This window comes from Dasypus novemcinctus, chromosome 12 (genome assembly GCF_030445035.2).
Source record: "Dasypus novemcinctus isolate mDasNov1 chromosome 12, mDasNov1.1.hap2, whole genome shotgun sequence".
Taxonomy (NCBI): Eukaryota; Metazoa; Chordata; class Mammalia; order Cingulata; family Dasypodidae; genus Dasypus; species Dasypus novemcinctus.
In genome coordinates, this window is record NC_080684.1 from 58196483 (window position 1) to 58214943 (window position 18461).

Here is an 18461-nt window from a genome sequence, read left to right on the forward strand (position 1 = left end):
CAAACTACAAGAGACTGAACTATGTATATCTGCCTGTTATTTCCAACAGACTCACATTTCAACTCTTGCTCACAAAAAAAAAAAAGGGGGGGGGCGGTTATCAGTCCTTTTGAAGAAAAAAAAAGTTAATATAAAATTGGAGCCAAAAATAAAATAAAAAGGAGCCTGAACTTTAGTAACACAGCTGGGACAATCCACAACAGCGGAAGATTTGATTTCGTTGATTTTCTGTGGTTGTTGGTTGTTCACTAGTCTCACAGTGATGGAAGCTGAACATTTTTTCAAAGGGACTGAGAAGCTCCTGGAGGTTTGATTCTCCTGACAGCAGCCCAAGACAAAACAAGGATATCTAGGGATCTCTGTGCCATCCCAAGATCTGAGTGGGACATACTTTTAAAGGATATGCAATGTTCAATCATAAGTGTGACAAAAACTGATAAGCAGGAAACTTGTGTACTCAGTGAGAGTAGCTTGTTTGTCTCCAAGAAAGGTCTTGTTTTGAAGACATGGTACCACTGTCTTACTAAAAGCACTGGTTCCCCTGTTGAAGCTTGCTAGGGATTGCGGTGGGCTTGAGTCAATTCAAAGCTTATTTTATTCTCCTAGGAATTTCAAGAAGCCTTCTCGCCAAGGGTACCCACAATGGAATTTCCAGGAAGAAACAGTTTCCTAATGCAATTTTCCTAAATGGAGCAGCACACTGTATGGGATGGATGAATTGTGACAGTTGGTACTTATATACTCTGGATTTCCCAGAGTCATGTCATCAGTCAGTCAGATCAAACTCTGGAAATTCTTATGGGTGAGCTTGACCCAGCAGTTATGGGCCAATTCTACATGAAAGATGGTGTTACTGCAAAGGATGCCACTCGTGAGAGTGGAATTAGTGACCTAACACCAGGTTCTGTTGCTGATGCCATACTGTTCAATCCTCGTGGGTATTCGATGAATGGAATGAAATCACATTGAACTTATTGGACTATTCACATCACTCCAGAACCAAAGTTTTCTTACATTAGCTTTGAAACAAACTTAAGTCAGACGTCCTATGATGACCTGATCAGGAAAGTTGTGGAAGTCTTCAAGCCAGGAAAATTCATGACCACATTGTTTGTAAATCAGTTCTAAATGTCACACAGTGCTTTCTTCACCCAGGAAGCAGAAGGATTTAAACAACTTGATTGCCAGAGTGCTATGTTCAATTCTTAGCCTTGCTAAAAATCAGCAACAATAGCAGAGTTGATTAAGAAAAATAAAGAGAAAACAAAAAAAGAGAACACTCATGGAAGAAGGTGGTGGCTGCTTTCCATACCAGGGGCCATGCTTTCCATAACCACCACCTTGTAGTTGCAGGAGGCTCTAGTTGTAATCATAGTGTAATCACTTTGATTTGCATTCATTTTTACATCAAGAGGTTAGAAATCTTGCATGAATGCTTTTTTCTGTGTTTAGGTATTCCATGCCACCCTTGCTGTGTCTTTAATTCACAGCAAGGGTGGCATGTAAAAAAACCCTTCTACTGTATGAAACTTTACAACACCTGTGAAAACAATTCAGTTTGGTTTATGCATAGTGTAATATTTCTCCAGGTATCATCCAAAATTCTCCGCAGACTAAGCTTTCATCCTCCTTAGATGTTAGCCCCAGCCTCACCATCCGGGACTCTTCTGTTAAGTTGCTGCATGAATTTTACATCCAGTTACCACCAGCTTCTAGAACATATTCTCTACTAGTGTTATTGAAACCAGTTTGTCCTTCATACCGATGTTTTTTGTTCAATTAAAGTTTTTTTCCCACGGGTCAGTTCACTAAGAAAATGATTGCAGTTATTCGTTTTTGTGAATTATTTTAACATTACTGTCCCCATTTGTAGTCTTTACCTTGGAGTTCCTTCTCCTCAGCTCCCCAAATAAGGCAATACTTCCTTACACTGTGGGTTTATACTAATTTCATATCTCAGAGGGGACAGGGAGTAGACCCTGGTCCCAATTTTAAGTTCGAGTGTATTTGGTTTCCTTTTTTATTGGCAGATGGTGACAAAATAAACATTAGAGTATTGTAGCTTAAGAATAGGGTGCATGGGCAAAACTGTAGGGAAATCTTAAACTATGTTGTTTTCCCCAGTAAATCACTAAGTGAGATTAGCTCAGCATGAGCACCATGCCTTTACAAACTTGCTAAGTAGTATAAATGGTGTTTATTGCAAAATTTGTTTGGAAAATTTATCTTAAAGATACTGGATTCGGTAAGTCAAGTCACTTTGGGTCATTCGCTTCAACTTTTACTTTAGCAGCCATTTCCACTAATTTCTATTGATAAATACATTGAAAGCTTTGGTTCAAAGCAGAATCAGTGTCTTTCCTAACCTATCCTGTGACTTAAAGCTCTGTGACTTTGTGATTTGTGATGCTGTGATACTGTTCTGATTTCATCAGTTCCTTCATCTTGATTTGATAGGATAGATGAAGTGACTGCTCAAAATGAGAGCTGTCCAAGTTATTCAGGTGTTCACAGTAAACCAGAATGATGTTCACAAAACATGACCTGAAATTCCAAAATAGTCACTTAACGGGAAATGACAAGAAATACATGCTGTCAAGAGTAGACATCTTTTTAGCCAGATTTGCAAATTCTGTGGGATTTAAGCAGCTGAGAAAACTATAAAGCAAATTGAATTTTGTATTTTTTCTTGTCCTCAGTGTTTTTTTAAATTCTTTCTGCATTGGTGCCATGATATTTTGTTACTTCCGTATTAATATATGAAACACCTTTTTTTTTTTTTTTGGTATTTCTGAACAAAATCTACTTGGTTTGAAATCAACTGATTGGAACACTGTTTTGACATTTTAAGCATGTTGTTGAATGTTTCATTGAAGAAGCATTCAGTCAATCTGGAATCAGTTTGCGATTCTCTAAGTAGCATAGCACCTAATGTTTTTGTGCTCTGATTTCTCAAGAACCAATACTTAAAGTGGATTTTGCTCTTAAACAGTATCCTAGCAGATTTGATGACATTTTTGACTTGAGGTCTGATTTTGTCTTGTTTTGTTTTGCTTTGTTTAAGTAGAGTTCTACCTAATGTTGTTAAAGTCTACAAATCTGTATGGAGAAAAGCATAAGAAAATGAAAATTGTAGATTGGACAGTAATCTAAATCTTAATGTGGTATGATGGAGAAGGGGAAGTTCTAGTGCCATAAATTCTCCCTTCATGGTGTTGAACTTAAATTAGTTGAAGTGTATTTCTGTACCACAATTTTTGTTTAATTAATTGGAAAAAAAATCAAAGCATTACATTTATTTATAATAGAAAATAAATAATAAAAATATTTACCCTCAGGGAGTTTTTAATAACATAGCTTTTAAATCTGAGCTTACATATTTGTTAATTTAGATGCTTTCAATCATTCCACAACACCAGGAATGTCAGCCTTCAAAATAACAAGAATTTTCATACTGATTAGTAAAAATATGGTTAAAAAGAGTATATTTCATAAATCTCAATTCTATCTATTTTTAAATTGTATTGTGTAACATATATGCAACACAAAATTTCCCACATTAACTACTTTCTTGTGATATTAATTACATTCCCAGTTTTGTGTTACCATCACCAGCATCCATTATCAAAACTTCCTCATCACCCCAAACAAAAACTCTGCACCCACCATCTTTTTATTTTTAACCAGCTCTAGTTTGTCAATTATGAGAGTACAGAATTTCCTTCCTGATCCTAGATTTTTAATGTATTGACTTTTTAAAAATTAAACCTTCCCTCTTTTGTCAGATATTGGCTGACACTCCATCTTGAGAACAAGTTGCTAAAAGAACTACTACAGTGAGTGGTATAATGCTTACCCCAGTTTTTAAACAAAAGGGAGGCCATATTTATGAAACAATGGATTTTTTTAAAAAGTAATAAATATTGCTTTCTAAAACAAACAAAACCCACTTGTTATTTTCTATTATTATCCATTGTCCTCAATGAAAAAGAATCTTCTTGGCAGTCCATTTATACACAGCTCTAATCAATAATTTACTTTACTATAGAAACAGCATTCTAAAGAAATATTTACATGCCTATAAAGATTATTAGCAAAAGTAAACACTTTTTTTCTGATTTTTCAATATTGAAAAAATATAATAAATATTTGGAGTTCATTAGTCATGAGTTTTATTTCCAGATTCCAAATAAGTTCACATTCTAAGTGCAAATGCATTTCCTTTCTGGGTATCAGGTACTTGTCCATATATAGAAATCTTCCTTTTTGAGTAGAAGAGACTAAAACAGAATCATCACAGCCCTAGATCTGTGTATCTGTTGCATTTAAACTGGTACCCTTTCTTTTTTTTTTTTTAAAGACTTATTTTTTATTTATTTCTCTCCCCTCCCCCCACCCCAGTTGTCTGCTCTCTGTGTCCATTCGCTGTGCGTTCTTCTGTGACCACTTCTATCCTTATCAGTGGCACAGGAATCTGTAATCTGTGTCTCTTTTTGTTGCGTCATCTTGCTGTGTCAGCTCCCCATGTGTGCAGCACCATTCCTGGGCAGGCTGCACTGTCTTTCGCGCTGGGTGGTTCTCCTTACAGGGCACACTCCTTCTGCGTGGCGCTCCCCTATGTGGCGGACAACCCTGCGTGGCATGGCACTCCTTGCTTGCATCAGCACTGCACATGGGCCAGTTCCACATGGGTCAAGGAGGACCGGGGTTTGAACCGCGGAGCTCCCATGTAGTAGGCGGACACCCTATACATTGGGCCAAGTCAGTTTCCCCTGGTACCCTTTCTAATACCTGGTTCTTTAATAAGCAATTAAGAAGACTATACAAGATAATTCTGCATCTCCAAAATGTCTAAGATGTAGCTGTTACTACACCAAAAAGTAATTGAATTGAAGTGGTTCCTTATTCAAGGACAAGGGGTCAAGTCCATTCTGGCAATGAACAAACAATTGTGACTAAATTCAATAGTTATAGTTCATGTTATTTTCTTATTTAAAGAGTTGATTTTCTTTTCTTTTCTTTTTTTTAAAGATTTATTTCTCTCCCTTTCCCCCCGCCCCCAGTTGTCTGCTCTCTTTGTCTATTTGCTATGTGTTCTTCTGTGACTGCTTCTATCCTTATCAGCAGCACTGGGAATCTGTGTTTTCTTTTTGTTGCATCATCTTGCTGTGTCAACTCTCAGTGTGTGTGGGCAGGCTGCACTTTCTTTTGTGCTGGGCAGCTTTCCTTACGGGGCACACTCCTTGCACGTGGGGCTCCCATACACGGGGGACACCCCTGCGTGGCAGGGCACTCCCTGCGTGCATCAGCACTATGCATGGGCCAGCTCTACACGGGTCAAGGAGGCCCGGGGTTTGAACTGCGGACCTCCCATGTGGTAGACAAATGCCCTTATCCATTGGGCCAAGTTCACTTCCCAAGAGTTGATTTTCTTTCAAACCAATTGAGTCTTTTTTTCAAACCATTCATGTAGGTAGACATAACTTTCAACACAAAAGCCAGCAAGAAATAAACAAACAAGTTCTGTTCAATGACAATCAGTATCAAACAAAGTTAACAGATTTTTCATTTAGATAAAATTTCTGGATTTCTGTAAAGGCATATTATTCACTCTAACTTTCCTTTAAGAATAGGGACAGATTTATGCACTGATTTACATTAGGAAAAAAAATTTTTGAAAGTATATAAATACTTTTGAAAAGTAAGTGGTATTACATGAGGCCGCTACAGAAATAAAAGTTGGTAAAATCATGACACCATTCAGCATTAATCAAAGAGCAGAAGAGAAGTTATTATGAGAAATCTTACCCAGCAAATAAAAACAGATCAAATTCCACTGTCAAAGTGTAATTTTTAAATAGTTGAAAACATGACTCATACAAATATAGCATGAATATATGTTAAGTCATATTTAACTCATTGATGAGGAAGCCAGCAGGATGGTAAAGTTGGTTCTAAAGGCATTTGGGGACCTGGTTATTCATGGAAATTTGAAAAAAAGAATGTGTGGCTAAGATTGCTGGTTAAATACAAAACTGATTAATGTCCTAAGAACAATAAAACCATAATCTTTGGGGTTATCTTTCCTACCAGATAGAAATCTAAAAGTTAACATGTTAAGCGCATAGTCTGGACCCTGTCAGTGGAAAACAGCATGTCAAACAAAAGATACATTTCCCTGGATAATTATATACTCCTTTGTAGCCTTTTAAACTTTTTCCATTGCGGCCTTGATAGAATATATTGTCCTCTCTTTCCAAGTTTTAGATTATTTTTACATAACACCTCAGAAATTGCACTTAAATAAAAATGAGATTCTAGGACTACATATTAGATGAAAAATTGTTGAAAAGTAATTCCTAAATCTAGGCATATGGAAGCAATCTGTGGTAATGAACTTTTTTTTAAAGATTTATTTTATTTATTTATTTCTCCCCACCCCCTTGTTTTTCACTTGTGTCTGTTTGTCTTCTTTGTTTCTTTAGGGGGCACCAGGAACTGAACCCAGGACCTCTGATGTGGGAGGGAGGTGCCTAATCACTTGAGCCACCTCCATTCCCTGCTTTGTTGTGCCTCTCCTTATGTTCCTCCCCATGTCTCTTGTTGTGTCAGCTCTCTGCACCTGTCCGTCATGTCAGTTCACTGTCTTCTTTAGGAGGCACTGGGAACCTCTGCTCCCTGCTTTGTTGTATCTCTCATTTTGTTTTTTCTTCTTGTGTCTCTTGTTGTGTCAGCTTGCCATGCCTGCCCATCTTACCAGCTCACTAGCTTCTCTAGGAGGCACTGGGATCCAAACCAGTGATCTCCCATGATTTAGGTGGGAGCCCAGTTGTCTGAGCCACATCTGCTTCCTCTGTGGAAATGAACTTTAACTTGATTTTTTTCTCACCCCTGATTTGAAACAATGAGTCTCCATCTGATCAGCCACTTGGTTTGCCTCCCTTTGGTCTCTCTGTTCTAGCAGAGACCTGAAAGTTTAGGCAAAGTCATCTGGTTCTCTTCACTGTATACCAGCACAAGTTATATAAATTACTTACTTTTAAGAATATATAAATAAATACCATACCATGCCATACTAATGTCCAACAACTTTCACATGAGAAAAAAACGCTTCTTTTAAACAAGCATAATTCCTCACTTTTTTGTCCTTTCCATGGCATTAATGACCAGTCAAGTCTTTTTTAGTAATCACCCTTATTTCATTGGAAAGGTAATACACTTCTCCCAAGAAAATGATGACTAAAACTTTTAATATCCTCATAAGTCTTCTTTTCCAGTTCTAAATTCTCTTTTGGGTTCCATTTAAATTTTCCTTAAACTGTTAGATTAAAATGCCCTCCTAAAACTCCAACAAATATTGAACCTGGGACCAAGTGTTCCATAAATATTGAAAGAAATGAAGAGATGACCTTTCTTTTGCCTATTTATACCTCCTCTCAGGAAAAGATAAGACTTGAGTAGTAAACAAGTTGAGCAAAGGTGAAAGATGCAAAGACTCAAAAGAAAATTTTCAATTAAAAACAAGTAATGGCAGAGAGGCTTTGCGCTGGGGATTTTGCTGTCTGCTGGGTGTGTTGGATCTTCAGGTATGATTTGGACTGTTTTAATAATGTTCCTGCTCTGTTGCAGGACGTGTGGCACCAAGCAAGGAAGACCTGGTCTCTGCCTTCAGTGCACACACTCTGAATTTCTTCACACAGTTCCATAAAGACCAAAAGGAAAGGGAAGGCCTAGCAAGTAAATGTCCCATTAGCCTGGGCTGGGCTGGCTGCCGGGCTCTGACTGGGCTCCCAGTGACTTCTAGGCTTGGGGCCAGGACTTATTTTATGGTAGGTCTTGAAACAATTCATTCAGTTCCCACAAACCTCATGATTTTGTGAAAACTTCGGTTTTATCAGCAGCAGTCTATGAAAGAGTTGTGGGTAGAGGAATGACCAGAAGGGAAGAGAAAGACAAAACAACATAAAGACGTTTAATGAGGTATAAAGTGGTGCTTCTTTTGGTCAAAACAACTGTGTTTCAATCTACCAATTTCCAGAGCTAAATTCCCACACCAGCCCTTCAAATGACTAGCTGACCCAGCCTCAAAGTGGAAACTTCCAGTGTAGGCTGCAGTAAAGGGACAGAGAGCAGGGGACAGGGAAGTTCCACTTAAGGGTCACTAAACATGTTCTTAACCTTGCAGGAGGTGCTTTTGCTAATCTATTCTTCAAAACAACCCACTGAAGAACGACAAGAAGAAAGAAATCTGCCCCCATTGTCATCAACCACCCTCACCTTTAATTCAATGGGCAAACCCATGCAATTTGGGAGAACTACAATAGCAGAATTATGTGACTTGAATAGCAGATTTAATGCTTCCTTTGCGCTTGACTCCATCACCAGAAAAAAAAAGTAGAACTAGAATCATATTTTGTCTTCTAGCCAGTGGTCCGACTCACTAGATATGAGGAAAACCAAAAGGAAGATTAAATGGATCCTCAAGCCACCCTGCCCCCTGGGTTGTCATCCATGAGATAGTAAGTACAAAGTTTCCACAGATCCCAGCTGATGGCAGGGAGGTAGGTAGAAAGCCTCTTGATAGGCTGTACGTACCTTGGAGCCCTGGCTCATAGCCTGGGTTCATCTTGCCTAGACAAGGGAGGAACAGAATGTAGGCCTACGTTCAATCTATTGCACTTTAGCAAAGTAGCAAAACTTGAGATCTAACTCTTTAATTGATTTCAGAGAAGGCTCTTACCCAAATAAAGCTTCCTTACAAGGTGGATTTGTTCATGGAGCCCAGACCCCATATGAATGGAAATTATTCCAGGGGCCAAACCACAGCATCATCAGTAATGACTGTCTCTTTTTCCATTGCATCAGTGCACCAAAATTTAATTTATCAACCCTCTTTTATGGGAAAAAGCTTTTTTTAACTTCCACCTTTTTACAATATCAAACAGTTCTTCAGTGGATATCCTTGCTGTTAAATGTCTGTGCATCTGCTTTACTATGGCCTTAAAATAAATTCTTTCAAATAGTATTGTCAACTCAAAGGTATACACATTTTTTACTTTTGATTCAGATTGCCAAATTGTTCTCTTAAGAAAGTTTTATGTGTTTATTCCCATTGGTTTTCTGCAAAGGTATCTAATTCCCTCTAACTTTTGCTGCACTGAATATTACCATAAAGCAAAATGGCTAATTTGATAGTTAAAAACTAATTTCACTGTTTTCCTTTGTTACTAATGAAACTGAACATATTTGTATATGCTTATTTGCTATTTACTTTTTTCGTGAATTAGTTCATATACTCTGTAAGTGGTCTTTATATAATAAGGATATTAACCCTTTCCATGAATAAAATCTGATGTCAGAGAGGCCCTGGGAGATCTTGGAGAAAGACCTCAAGCTAGGGTAGGAGGGTTCTTGACACAGTCTTGAGAACTCAAGGACTATTAATATAGAGCAGGAGACTTTAATGTAAAGCGAAAGTATTATACACACTGAAAATAGGAGCGCAAGTGTACTCGTAGGAGTTGCACAAGTCAGCTTGCTGGGGCTGGGGTGCTGCTTCATTGAAGCTGGGCTCCTCCCCTCTTGCCCCTCCATGTAAATTAGGACTTGTAAGTCCCATGTTCTCATTGGTCTGCCTTAGGCAAAGAGGGATTGAAACAATTTTTACTGGCTCTACATTCCTCAGAGCGGGAACTGTCCAGGGGAAGGGTCGGAGAAGCTTGTGGTGATCAGAGGATGGGTGGACCTTTTGTCATTTGGGATCTTCCAGCATTAGGCCTTGGACCCTGAGCCTTGGGCAGGTGATTTTCGACTGCGGTTAAGTTTTATCTGATGGTGATTTTGCATTGGTCCAAGCTATCTCCCTTCTCCTTTCTTTTCCTACCTCAAATATACTTTGCAAAGAATGACATTTATAATGTATGTTCTAAGCCTAATACATTTTCTTCTCTTTGTCTTATAGGTCATTTAAAGGATTCTTTTCTTTCCAAATTAGCTGCATTTATGACTTTCCATTCAGATATCCAAAAGACTGTATTATTTTGAAAGAACTCAGTAAACAACCCACAATACATGGGAGTTGCAGGGTTGTATCAAGCAAGCATTTTCAATTAGTATGTAATTGTCTCATGCTTTTCAAACTTTTTTGACTGCATTTAAAATAAGGTATTTTACATTGTGATCCAGCATATCTTCTGTGATACATTTGTAAATAAATGTATGTATACAATTAAGCATATATAATGGACAACGTATAAATATACATATATAATAGAAATGTTTGTAAGACAATACTATTCTTAATACTTGCTTTGTGTACTGATAATTTCCCTCTCTTTTTAGGCTAGTTGAGACCCAATTAAATTGATTTTGTGAACCATTAAGAAGACCTAACCCACATTTGGAAAAACATTATCATAATTGAAGATGCAGTAGATCCAGGAAAGAGATATAAGCATGGGTCTTCCCCTGTGTTTTTGGAGTCTAATTACTTAACAAAGAGGATTATTATAAACATAACATTTTTGAGTGCTTACCACATGCTTATTGATTTCATTATATGCATTATCCCATCTAACTTTCATGACCTCTCTATAAGGTAGAAATTATTATTGTCTCTATTTGACAGATGGGGAAACAGAGGCAGAAAGATTAAGAAATTTGCTCAAATTCCCATAGTATATAGTGGAGTGAGGATTTCAACTAAACAGCCCCATTCTAGAAACCCTTGTTTCCTCTGGCTTTCCCTTACTCTGCTGCAGCCCAGCTGTGAGTTCAGTGGCACTGGCCCTCAAAGGGTGAAAAAAAAAGCTAATTGCAAAATTTGGCACCAAAGTCTACAAAAACTTTTGATGGTTCTAATAAACCACAAGGTACTCAGAGAAGAAGGAGATCAAGGAACAAAGATAAGGTTCCACCATTAGAGTAGTTGTAGGCAGTTTACAAAGAACCAAATGTGTTCCAAAATCTTTTCCCTCCCAGCCCAAGAAGAATTGAAGAGAAGAAACCAGAAGGCCATAAAATGGAGTATGGAAGGAATATTGGGACATCAGGTCTCATTTATCTGTCACCTCCAGACAGACATATGCAATGGAACTCCACCCTCAAAACGTGTATGCAGATATTTATTTCCCTATTTTAAAAGAGTCTATAAAAAAATCATCTTTTTGGAATGTGCAGGTAAGGATAAGCATAAAAGGGAGCTGAAGCCTGAATTCCCAGAGAGAACTGCTCTTAGAGGGTTACTTTAAGCCAAATTTGGCCCTTGTGTTGCTAACTGAGGCAGCAACACCTTTTTTTCTGCCCTGGGCTTAGCAAAGTCCAGAGTCTTAAAGGAGAATCTCCCAGAATTTGGGTTTTCCTAGGTCACCCACTCCAACCATTTTTCTTTCCTTTGGTACTTTATTATTTGTGTTTAAGGAGAAACCAAACCTGTTCTACTGGAAGAGGATGATGATTTGGTTTTGTGGTTAAAAAGGGCACCATCAAAGAGGCAGGAAGTCCTCTATGATGCAAGTCTTTAAAAACTGCTAGAGTAATTCAGGCCAGCATTTAATAACAGCACAACCAGGAAGTCCTTTTTTTAGATCTAATCTACATCCATCTTGCTTCAATTTATAAATAAACTTTGGCTTCCCACCCCAGCCCCAGATTGCAAGATGCCTATGGAAAATTTAACAGTAATTGAGTGCAAACAGCATAAGCCTTCAGGAGGGTTCATTAACTTGCATACAACAGCATTGTGATCCTCAGATAAAAGGTGCCACATTTGTACAAAGCATCATTTTTTTTGGTACAAATTAGTCCTGTAATTACACTCCTGCTAATATTAATTGCAAATACTTTCCTCATTACTAAATAATTCCCATTCAGAAAAGAAAAATCCAGCTTATTTGCTTATATTATTATTAGAATGATTTATACAATGGATCTTTATCTAAAGACACAGGGTCCTGAGCTCTTGCTGAGATAAATTAGGGAAACAATGCTTTCAAATTCTCTGAACCAGAGAAAAATGTGCTTCAGCTTCCCAGGTGTTAGTTGGAGGTGGGAGGTTTTATAGTTGTATATTAACTCTCTGACCTCCATGAGATAGCCAGGTGACAGCTGCAGGGAGGTTTCTTTGAAGTGTGACATTCCTGGGGCACTTCAAAGGGCCCTGGTCTCCGAGGCAGGTAATGTTTTCCGGGCACACCTGGTACCCGCCAACCATACCGCAGCATCTGGCTGACAGGAAGCTCCTAAGAACTGGCTCAAGATCTCTGTAATGAAGTACATCCAACTGACACTGTTCCAAGGGGAGAGAGTGGGGCCCTGAGATGAGTCAACAACTTCAGGACCTGTCCTTTGTGGACAGTATAACGTCTTCCTTGGCCCCAGGTCAGATTGTCACAGCTCAGAAAGCAGCAAGGATGAAATTTTGACTGGCAAGCGCTTGTTGTAGAAATCAACCCTGATTCTCACAGGCCAGATCTCACAACCTGATCCTCACAATCGAAGCAGGCTGTAACAGGGAGGCTCAGTTCAAAGTAAAATGTGAGCAGAATGCTGAGGTTGAAAACCCTCCCCGGAAAGGTAAATATGAAGCAACCATAACAAATGAAGCCAGCCCGCCAAAGGGAACACATTGAGGTCAGGTCTCGAAGAGGAAATGACGCTGGCACCAATCCAAGTCCGTTAAAACGTGCCTAGCACACACAGCGCACTCCACACCAGCACCAGTCACCTTGAAACGATCACCTTTTGGTGGTTCTCCTGAGTAACAAGTATTACAGAGTACCTACTACATGTATGGGTGTTTCAAAGGTGAATAGAACACTATACTCCTCAAAGAATTTTCAGTCAAGTTGAGACTAAAGCCTGCACACCCTCTTATCAGGCATTTGGCCCTGCAAAGCAGACATCGTTAGGTTCGAATTAAGCTTTCCACTTGCTACCTGTGAGACACTGGGCAAATGGACTTGATTTCTCTGTCTCAGCTTCCCCTAAGAGAATAAGTGTGAGGATTAAATTAGAGAATGCATGCCCGATGACTAGGGCAGTGGCCAATACTTAGCAACAGCTCAATAAACATTAGCTAATATGATTACTGCTATTGCAAGAAGGAAGGTAATCAGTGGCATACGGGCCCCACAGAAACCACTGCCCCACCCAGCTTAAGGATCACCTTGACTGTCAATGAAATATATCTGCACTCATAACTCATTGTTTCTGGAGGAAGATAGGTCCTACCCCAGCTGTTTGTGGTTCAGTGAAGAATGCTGTGACCTGAGTAACCAGAGTATCCGGTGACTTCCCTGCAGCGTCCTCCGTGGAAGCAAGTGCAATAATGGTCCTTGCCCCGGTGAGGCATGGGTAGTGAGTTGAAAAGGGACATGTACTAATCCACCCCACTGCCTCTCAACATCAGGCACATAGCTCACGGGCTTGCTGTGAGGATGAAATGAGATCAAGAATGTGAGGCTCATAGCATAGTGACTGGCACATTTTAAGGGCTCAATAAATGTTCACTCCTATTATTAAGAAACAGCAGTGTCCCTGGAACAGCAAATGACTCTTTCCCATCAACACACCCATGACAGTTTAGAGCTGTAGGTACCCCAGAGAAACATGTTCTTTACACTTAAGCAATCCTGAACTGATTGTAAATAGAACCTTTTGATGAGGAAACTTCCAGTTAAGGTGTGGCCTTGTATGGATGGAAACCCTATTACTGGAGTCTTTTATAAGCAGAATGAAATCAGACCAAAAGCAAGAAGAGGAGGTCAAAGGTACCCAGAAGAGAAGGAAGAGGCCAGGGGAGGCCACCATGTACCTTGCTATGTGACAGAAAAGCCCAGGACCAAGGATCTTTGGCAGGCAGCCCCAGAATGCCAGTCTTTGGAAAGAAAACATCACCTTGAAGATGCCTTGATTTGGACTTTCTCCTATCCTCAAAATCACGAGCTAATAAATTCCCATTTTATACCAACCCATTTCATGTATTTGCTTGAGCAGCCAAGGAACCTAAAACAACATTCATTCCCATTACTGAGTTAGCCCATCCACATGGTGCAAGATAACTGTAGAGGGAAGAAGACAAACGCAGAGAGTGAGGGCCTCATTTTGCTTTGGCTCCTCACATGCATTGCAAAGATTGGAAAAAGCATGGGTTTGAAATGCAGGACAACCTGGGTTTGAATCCTAACTTCACAGCTTACTAACCATGTCTTTAACTTCTCTAAGCCTCAGTTTTCCTATCTGTAAAATGGAGAGAAGGGTTGTAAATATTTGATATAATGTATGAAAAACACCCTTGAGTGTTCAATAAAAGACTAATAAGATACATTTGTGGCACCAACTTTCTCTTTGGTTTTTCCTTTCTGCATTTCATATATTCCTTTTTGGAAGGTGCTTTTTGTAAGTCATAAAGGCCATGAAAATTAGCATGAGATCACATGGCAACAAGCATCATTTTTCTTCAAAAAGAAAGAGCTAGAATTAGAGTTAGAAAACCTGGTTGTGTCAGCATATCAGCCATGCTTCCATAGGTAAAGCCACAGGTAAGGCTGTCCCTAGAGAGAATGAAAAAAATAGCAGAAGTTTATCTCCATTAGCATTCATCCCTCTCTTGCTCCCACAACACTTTATCTCTATCATCAACCAGGTAATGCCTTCTGAGCCTTTAACACACACACACAAGACACACACACACACCTGTGTTCTAGGCCTCTCTTTTCTTTATATAGGTAGGTATGTATGGCAGGGTGTGATAGAAATGGCATGAGCTTTGAGACCAATCTCCTGTCCAAAGTGACCTAATTTTGCCAAGACACCATCCCAACATTTCACCCTTTATTTGTCAAGGCCAAGGAATGGACAGGTTCTCACTTAACCTCTTAAAATATGCACTGTCTAGAATCTCCACTCCAGCACAAGCCTCCTCTGCCATCTTCTCAATGTATTTCACAAGGATCTCACCCAATATTTTACCCATTGTAAAACAACTCAATAAATGCCCTGTGAGTATGGGAGCTGCTAATGTTCACAGTTACTACCACTATAAAGATAGTTTACCTTTACTAAGGCATTTTGCTAAGAGCTATAGATGTATTAGATCATTTTATTTCTTCCAACAACTCTGTAAAGTACGTACTATTTTTTCTAATTTCACAAATAGGAAAACTGACTCTCAGAGAGCTGGTAATTTACCCAAGGCCACAAAGTGAGATTACAGCAGCTCTAATATTTCAAACAGGTTAGTTCATTCATTCATACATCCTTTATTAATTCTCTAAGGGTTTAACATATAGTTATTGAATATATACTCTGTGCCAGAAACAGAGCTAAACACTGGCACTGGTGTATAAAAAACCAAGATGGAAGTCATTCCTGCCTTAAGATCTTTGGTCTGACTTGGAATTCTGTTCCTTAACCACTACATGTATCTCTTCCCAAATTAGATAGCAAACAGCTGTACTAGTGTACTATATTATACCCTAACCTGGAAAAGGACCTGCAACCTGACTTCCTGGACACTCAATCATCACCCACCACAAGCAAAAGGAAGAGCTTCTAAATAGTTCTGGAAAATTCAGACTACATTCTGGAAGTGAAACATTAGAAAGCTTGGATTCTCTACAGTGAGGTTCTGCTCAATCCGAATACCACAGTAACACTGACAGTCTATAAGTATCTGTCACAAAGACCTGACCACACTTTTCCAGCACAGAGTTCCATCCTGCCTGAGGGAAGACATTTCTATCAGATACTTCCCTTCACTTCCTTGTCAGGCCAGCTTTGCCTCACTTCCAGGTTCATTTCCATATCTGTCTCTCCCAAACATAGTCAGGTCAGAGAGGTAGGCTCCTATTTAGTATTTCAGTGTGATTTCAGAAACACTGTGAAGCTACCTTCTCCAAGGCCTTCTTCTCCAGGGCTGCTGCACTGCACGTCTCCAGGAGGCATAGAGAATACCATGTGTCAGGTGCCCTCTGGAATCGGGGGGCCCTATCTCTTTCCCCCTACAAAATACCATTCATTCTCTACCTACACCAAACTGCCCCAAATCACCAGCCTTTCCTTCCAAACTTAGTGATAAAAATGAAAAGGCAAATACTCATCTCAAAGATCACGTTCATGCTAGTAATCAAATCTTCCTGGTGACATTTGGGGGTGGGAGTGGTAAGGAAGTGGAAGTAGGAATCCCTATGGCAGCCAGAATTTGCCTGTTGCATACCAGGCAGTGAAGAGACAGGGAGCCCTGAAAGAGAATTTGAAACAAAGAGAAAAAAATTACTGAGCACACCAGGGACAGACATTGCCACTCTTTGTTTGGGTTAATCCTGACTCCCTATACCAAATGATCCTGGTCTTCAAAATCACAAATCCTCAAACCAAGGGTAAAGTAAGTTGAAATATAGTACACTGCTTTTTCCCCCTACTCTTCACTAGCAACATGCCCACATAGATAAAAGCATGACACATTTCAGAAGAAAAAATATATAATTTCCATAGTACTAAACTATCATATATTTTCTAGTTTTCAGAAGATTTATTCTATTGCACTGACATGCATATCATTTTGAGGAAACAACTCAAGTTCCAGAAAATAGGCATAAGAAAATATTGCCTGTCTTCCACAAATATGATGGGTTTCATTTAATATTCATTGAAGTGTGGCTTACTTTCAGTTCATAAATCTTGAACAGATTTTGACCTCCAGTGTACTGTTTTCATTGGCTGAGCACTTTTTCTTTCCCTTGACATTTTATAGTTTGTGTTTAAATATGAGACACAGATGGTTTTGCCAGTGGGGGTTTCTGGTTTGGCTTTAAAAGAAAACACAGGACAAAATCCGAAAAGATTTACAACAGGTGTTCTATTTCCTCCTCACAGGGAAATGGTACATTGTGCAATAATGAAAAGGGAATTAAAAAGGTAAGACAATGAAATACCCAACCTTACAGGATAGAAAATATGAATCTTGGCTGATTGGTGGATTCAGAGCAGCAGATTCAGGTGTACTCAGTGACTGTCCCTTTTGAAGAAATCTCTGATGTCAATAACATAAAATTAAGAATAAATGTCCAATCTGGCAAATTGAAGAAATAGAGAGAGTGGGTGTTTGTGACAGAGTTTGGAGAACACAGAAATAGTGGTTAGGGAATGGTCATTCTTTGCAGATACGTTATTTTGAGGATTTTACCCCACATAGCCCTTTGTTCACATGGCATCTATGGACTACAATACTCTATGTGGAGGAAGCAGATGTGGCTCAAGCAATTGGGCTCCCGTCTACCATATGGGAGGTCCCAGGTTCAGTTCCTGGGGCCTCCTGGTGAAGGCGAGCTGGCCTGTGTGGCGAGCTGGCCCTACGGAGAGCTGATGCAACAAGATGATGCAACAAAAAAGAGACATAGAGGAAAAGACAATGAGAAACACAACAAACCAGGGAGCTGAGGTAGCTCAAGCAATTGAATGCCTCTCTCCCATGTCAGAAGGTCCCATGATCAATTCCCGGTGCCTCCTAAAGAGAAGACAAGAAGACAAGCAGACACAGAAGAATGTGCAGCAAATGGACATGGAGAGCAGACAGCAAGTGCAAGCAGCAAGGTTGGGGGGGGGGGTTGGAATAAATAAATAAAAATAAATCTTTAAAAAAAATACTCTATGTGGCCCAATAACCAACCAAATTAAGTTGCTATCAATCCAGAGAGACAGGACAGCCAAGGTGATGATTAGAACAAGCTTTGCATTACATGTGAATGATGCCCTATATGGAGCTTCATTTCCAAATGATGCTGATGATGATGCTGATGATGATGACAATAATAGCTAGGATTTACTGACCACTTACTATGGATCAAGCACAGTTCTAAGCACTGAATTCATTTATTAATAATCCTGACAACAACTTTATATGCAGGATTTCCTTATCTGGGAGTTAGGAGACTGGCTCAAGAGCACATAATTGCAAGGAATAAACCAGGATGAAAGAGCTAGGTGGGAGATAAGTCTTTGGATGGGCTCATGACTAGGTAACATAATAAATATTATCCATATACAATGTTCTCTGCAGTCAGATAGGAGGACAGACAGGAAATTTGGTAATCCAGGTAATTTCACAGGTCATCAGAAATGTTAAACCCATTACCAAGGTTTTCAGTTACTCTGCTCACAATAAGCACTAATTATAATAAGTGCTTAATAAACTTATCTATGTTCTTACTACTCTTCTCAGTGCTCTAAATGTAATCTTTGTATCAACCTCATAATGTGGATAGCATTATTCCCATCTGCAGATGTGGAAACTGTGGAATGGAGAGGCTAAATAACCTCACTAAGTATACACAGCTAGAACAAGATTTTTCCCAGGATTTTAACCAAGGCTCTTCTGGGTTCAGAACTCAGGGAAAGGACACATTTATTTTGTTCACCCTTTAATTCTCTACGTGAATGTACATGTATTGATTGTTAGAGAG

General features: G+C 39.3%; 1 pseudogene; it reads left to right on the top strand.

Annotated features, from left to right (window-relative positions):
- Window positions 1-262: 262 nt before the first annotated feature.
- On the top strand, window positions 263-1209 carry LOC101410860 (S-adenosylmethionine decarboxylase proenzyme pseudogene; annotated as a pseudogene).
- The last annotated feature ends 17252 nt before the right edge of the window (window positions 1210-18461 follow it).